Here is a 6,949-nt window from a genome sequence, read left to right on the forward strand (position 1 = left end):
ATCATGCTCTTCCACTTCAAAGCATAATCAGACCTTATTAGCAGGGTGAGAAGGAGGAGAAGCGGTTCAATCGTTTTGTTCACAAATAACATTTTGGGAAGAGATTCATAATTCATAATTCTTAGACATCTGAACATCACAGCAATCAACCCATCCAGAGAAGCAGAACTATACATATTCATATATCTCCCCAGCTTTCACACAAACTGCAGATGGCATAACAATAGCTAGACTGTACCTTTAAAATTCATTCTAATTTTGTGATCCACATTATCATTATTGTTTCTCATGACAAAGGAAGTACTTCTTTTACAAATTGTACACATAATGTTTCAAATAATATCTTGAGAGTACACATTTACATTATTGTTGAATATTATGCAACCAGACAAAGAAAAGACAAGTCTCCGGACACCTGGGCTCATTAGTGTTTGGTAGTTAAATACTGTGAAATGTTGTACTTTCTTACATTTTACATTTAGAATGTCATTAAAGAATATTGTCTTGTGAGGAGTTCAGGAAATAACATCAAGAAAATTTACATTTCCTGTCCCAAAAATCATCATTGTCATTGATAGAATATATTTTACTTGATAAATTACATTTTCAAAGTAGAGCAGCTTGTTATTCTCATGTAGAGAACATCAATTTACAAAAGTTATGCCTTTTTGCTTTTTCAAACTTATTTTAAAAGAGATGTGGGAGTGATGATATTAGATGGAAATGGATACATACTGTAGATAGATAGATAGATAGATAGATAGATAGATAGATAGATAGATAGATAGATAGATAGATAGATAGATAGATCGATAGATAGATGGCAGTAAAACACCAACAGCATGTATGCCTTTTCACCCGAATTATGATTACTTGGGCAAATTTCATGTGGTTCCTTGCACAATACTATGTTACGACCTCAAAACACTTTTATCGCAATGCATGATTTGTAAACGAATACACTGTCGTTTGCATCACATTGTCATATATATAGCTTTTCTGACATAGAAAGCTTGCTTGGTCAAACACGTTACAGCAGTGGTTTTCAACCTGTGGTCCGCGGCCCCCTAGTGGGCCGCGGTGGTATTACAGGTGGGCCGCCAATTATTTTCTGTTCATTTGCAGTCCATTCTAGGGCTGTGCGATTAAAAGAAAACGTCATAAAATCACGTTTTGAGCGTGTGCGATTTCTAAATCGCTTTATAGCACAGTTTTCCGTGGCCCTGACCTCCCGTAGAACTCCAGGTTCACACACTGTCTGTGATGCGCCTTTTTTCTGAGCCAATGTTGACGGATCAGAGCGTTCTCACTGCGGTAAAAGGCTAGAAATAAAAATGTGCGAAAATAATTCATGTCTAACACATGAGCATAGAGTGAATTTGTTAGTGAACAGGATGCAGTTTAAGTGAGAGGAGACACGTTTTAAGTGTGAACGAGCAAAGGAAATCTGCGTGCGAACAGAGATTCGCACTCGTGCATTATTTTAATGTGCTTTCGCGTTATATTTATGCGTTCTCACTGCTGAGCGCATACACATACTGTATACACACTGCAAACACCTGAGGCACCGCTACAATTAATGAGCTCTATGAAGAATGCATGGCAAAAAAGAAAAAAAAAGTCCCTGTATACAGGATTTTTTTTTTTTGCCACAAGTCTATACATTTTTTTACATCTTCACTATAGTGATAATTTTGACTTATGTCTGTTCTAGAGATGTTACAACTTTTTGATAAAGCTCTGATTGGTTTTCTTTTGCAAATATGTTTAAAATTAATCCTGAATGCATTTATGACTGTAAAAGCATATTTACAGTCACAAGTGTGTCACAATTGCAAAATTGATCAAAAAAATCGCGACAGTTTTTTTTTTTTTTTTTTTTGTCCGTGTTTATTCAATAAATACAGTTTAAAATCTAGCTTCTGAGTACTAAGTTATTAACCCAACAATAGCGGGGTCAGTTAATTTTTTTGAAGTGGGCCGCGCAAACATATGTGTTTGGTTGTGTGGGCCGCGAGTTGAAAAAGGTTGGGAACCACTGCGTTACAGTATTACACTTGCAATGTGGAGTGCTTGTTTAGGTGAAGTGTAGGGTTAAGTGTAGGTGGTATTTAATTTTCGTAGAGCTTTAACTTTTTGGTGCCACTCATTATGTATTTCCTTTTGCTGGGATACTGTATGTGTATGTGTAAACATTGCCAGATTCACATTCATTTGTTGCAGAGAAAACATGCTTTTAGCACTACTCACTGAATATTTCACTTTGAAAGTGTCATGAAACAGGTAGGAAGCAACATAATATCATTGTGCAGAAATGTTGCATGTTTTTAAAGTAAGCCTGGGTTGCAGTTCTCACAGCACAAACTACAATGAAAAAAAAAAATGTTTTTAATGTATCCACTTGGAATATTGTTTTCAAAAAGCGCAGTTTTCCAATGAATAAAAACACCGTCTCAGTATGGACGAAAGGGTGAATGTTTTCAGATTTATCTGTATTAATGTGAATACAGATTAAGAAACAATAGGGCTATAACTATGGGTTAAGAATGGGTTAACAAGACTAATAAACAAAATACATGGGAACAATCCAGGGAGTAAAAGAAAGGTATGTTAATAATCCAATTTATTTGAATGGCAATGCTGGACTGTGTTAAAGTCTCTGAGCTATGAAGAAATCAAATAAATATATAGTATTTAAATTATATAAGAACAGGAGAAAATTATGTTTTAGTCATTTAGTCATGGGGTGTGTTTTCCAAAAGCAATTATGGTCGCAAGTTCTATCATTACCAATACAGTTAAATGGAATTATCAACTATAGTTAGTTAACGATGCTTTTGGGAAACACACGCCTGTTTGGTTTAGTAACTGTCACAGAATGGGTCAGATGAGATCCTCTGATTACTGCAACTACTGGCTTTGATGAATATCCACATGAAACTCTGATAACAGGATTGCTGTCTCAATCATCTCTGCAAGGCTGAGGTCAGCAGGACACATCCCATGGTCTCATGCCATAATGCGGTGATGAGCCCTGGATAAAACAGAAAACCCAGCTTGTCTGCTGAGGATTATAAGGCTCATGTCATGAGAAAACATAGTGTAGGATCCGAATGAGGCGGTTTATTCTATAATCCTGTTCACAAATCAGATACAGACAACAGTCCAGTGCTGGAAAGAGGATAATGAAGGTAATGCAAGATCATAGATTATAATCAGACATTCACATTCATAAAACATTTGTGTTTTATTATTATGATTATATATTGTTTGTGTGTGTGTGTGCGTGCGTGCGTGTGTGTGTGTGTGTATGCGTGCATGTATGTGTGTGTGTGCAAAAATTAACAATAAAACAGTATTGAATGGCTAAATTAAGAAGAAGAAAAAAAAAGCTTTCTTGCTTTACCCTGAAAATTCTAACTTCAACCACAGATGGCAACAGAGGCCAGAATTCAGCAGTGCACCTTTAAAATACAATTCTGCAGGAGTCCTAAAACCGAGAAAAGAGTTAAAATTTTTGCACTTCTGGCTTCATTGTCCCAAAGTCAGTTAAATGTCAGAAATACTTTTACAGTGCTAATCACTCTCTTGCAAATTATTCTAACTCAAACTTTCCAAATTCTTGATTTTGAAATAATTAAATATTAGTGGTGGTAACAGTGAAGTCACACTGTCAACTTTAGCTTTCTACTTAACTTTTTTACTTCTACTTTTAATGAATCTACTTGAAATCGAACAAAACCTCAAACTGAAACTATAACCTGCTTAAATAATCTGGATTCAGTCAGATTTACTGAACATGCTGTGATGTTCTGAATAAGAAGTTGTGTGAAACTTACAGCAACATTTTTATTAAACAATGCGCGAGTAGTTCACTTCATCATTTTATGTTGCCTCATAAAAATCTTTACTGGAGAAGACTGTTCATAAACTAGTTGACAGTGCATTTTCAACAGAATCTTCTGCTGAGCACAGCATGTGGCACAAGGCAAAAATAGTAAATATCAAAATCAACATGTGCCATTTGTGCTGAAGATGCAGGATGTTTGAATCAGGCCTTTGACTTACTTCATCTTGAACTAATTTTTATTTGTATTTTTTTGATGAACAACATGGGTCATGATAGACCACCAAGTAAACCAGCCCCAATGCAGCACTAATCAAACTCGAACCAACTGTCTTTTCCAAGGGGTCGAGTTTTGTTTGTTTAGCATGACGGCCCATGACAGTCTTTAGGGAGGGGCTTGGAAATGTTCACTCTTATGACATCTTATAAAAAAGGTTAAATAGCAGCCGCCATTTGAAATTAAAATAAATTTAGTTGTTTTCAATATGTGATCTAGTGAATTGTCTGTGCAGTTGACCTAGTGTTATGCTAGTAATGCTAGATAGGAATTTGTCTAATAACTGGCACCATATTTAAAGCATACATAACACACACAGTTTCTGCCAAAATCATCTTAATCTTGAGTACATATGGAGTAATACTGCATGCTTACTTTTTTTTGCCCATTTTAAAGTATGTGTATGTGGTAAGTGCAGTGCAATGCCATTTAAGGCGGAAAACCTTTGCTGCCAAGAAATAGAACAGATAATAATGTCGTTGTGAAATGCATTTATGTATATAACCTATGTAAAATTGTATTTGCGTAAGACTTGATTAACAATTCTTAAAGAATGAAGCACATTGGCGTGCACTTGCTCTCACTCCGGTTGATGTGTGTATGTCCTGGGGAAGTGCCCATACAAGGAATTCTGCCACTACAGGGCCATACTAGAGAGAAAAAAGAAAAGAAAATTTATTTATTTTCTGAATCTGTGGCTTAGGGATAAGATGGCGGCATTACAGGTGGGCTTCTAAGTGTGGGCTCCAAAGGTGATGAGGAGATGCAACTTATCCGGCATGACAGTTTCTTACTTAATTAGCAAAGCCAACACTTTTACAGCACAGAATTCTTAAGAATCAGTTTAAATCTAGGGTAAATCTAAGAAGAGAGGAAAGCAATCTTTAAACATATCATCACAGTGTGTTTTCTGTGCAAACGAAAGTGAACATTCAGGGAAGACATTGCATTTTCCTACATGACAATGCCAGACCACATACTGCATCATTTACAACATCATGGCTGCGTAGAAGAAGGATCCAGTCCAGATCTTTCAGCCATAGAAAACATTTGGTGCACCATAAAGAGGAAGATGCGACAAAGAGACCTAAGACAGTTGAGCAACTAGTAGCCTGTTTTAGACAACAATGGGACAATATTCCTATTCCTAAACTTGAGCAACTTGTCTCTTCAGTCCCCAGACGTTTGCAGACTGTTATAAAAAGAAGAGGGGATGCCACACAGTGGTAAACTTTTTTGAGATGTGTTGATGCCATGAAATTTAAAATCAACTCATTTTTCTCATAAATCTCTTAATCTTGTTAATTTTAATAATAATAAAAATAATAAAAAAAAATAATTCCTGAATAATTACATATAAGTATTTAAAGAAAACCCATGCATTTAGAAGCTTTCATTGTGTGAAATGCTTTTTTTTTGCCTTTTTTTCCTTAAACATTTACAATGTATTATAAGATGTGCATGTGGTTATGTGTTTGTTTCATGGTTCAAGGTGCCTCATTGGCTTCCCCTGTGTTATTTTTTCATTTTCAACTTTTGACCTGGGCAATCAGCGCTGATCTTGTGGCGGGGATGCACAGATCACAAGCTGTTTCTCCCTCACCTGTCGCTCATTCCCCCTTTCCTTTATAATCTCTGCTTTATTGTCCTTCCTTGTGAGAAGATTGCCCTGCTAGCCGGCTATGGATTCCCCAAGGATTTGTTTGCTGTTTTTCTTTTTTCTTTTTTGGTGGTGGTGAGAATGAAATCTCTATTTTCTCTTACTCCTCTGGTGGCTATTTTGTGATGAGGCGCTGGATTGGCGGCCATGTTATGAAGAAGCTCTGAACTGGTGGCCATGTCATGAAAAGACACCTCCTTTTTCAGAACTGACTGTCTCCCGTCGTAGGCTAGAAAGTCCAAAAATTACCAAAAGACAGGTGCTCCTTGCCAAACCTCCTCCATGTGCTGATGGTCTTCATCAAGGGCAAAGGTGAACAAGTCCTTGACAGCTGCATCAATAAAATCCAGCCCATCCGCAGCACTCCTGAAGTTCAAGCCAAATTCCATCAAGTCAGTCCCCCATTGATGGAGGGAACTCAATGCTGCTGCTTTGATCATACGTTGGTAGAGGGGGCTGCTGGTAGTGGAGGCTGGTAGTTGGTAACTTAACTTATGCAAAATACAATGTATCACAGATCAGATCAGGTCATCTGTAATGTATCTGCTTGCTGGCCATACAAGTATACATACTATAATTTTAATATAATAATGCTTAAAAATAAACAATGTTTTCTTATGCTTTTATGAAGGCTGCCGATGTGAATAAGTTGAACGCTTTCGTGGCCAAGATGAAGACAGCTTTGTGTGGATCTATAGCAGGTGTCTGCTTTGAGTAATAAGCTGAGTCAAGCACATCATGAAGACAGCATTTCAATCAGAGCAAAAATCAATTCCTGTCAATTTGCATCTGGCTACGCAGAGAAGTCCCTTCATGCGAGCCTCAGAGGACATTGTGGTGTGTGTGACCAGAGATTCAAAAGACAGTACCATTAACCTATGCTGTCCCACAAGATTTCAATCAACCTCCCCCTGTCCTCCATCACGTGGTTGTATGTGTTAGTGTAATGACTGATTGCAAATTGGGTGCAGCACTGATTCATAATGCAGTTGTGTAGGGTGAACATAGAGGAGTTTGCTGTCACATTATAGACCCGTTTAAAATCTGAATGCAAACAATGGGGGCTGATTAAACTGGCAGAGGATTATGGGTAAGTCACAGTGAAATTAAACTGGGTAAAAAAAACAATGACAATCTGGCCTGTCTTGGATTGAGTCTCTTTGCT

This window comes from Carassius auratus, chromosome 45 (genome assembly GCF_003368295.1).
Source record: "Carassius auratus strain Wakin chromosome 45, ASM336829v1, whole genome shotgun sequence".
NCBI classification, from domain to species: Eukaryota; Metazoa; Chordata; class Actinopteri; order Cypriniformes; family Cyprinidae; genus Carassius; species Carassius auratus.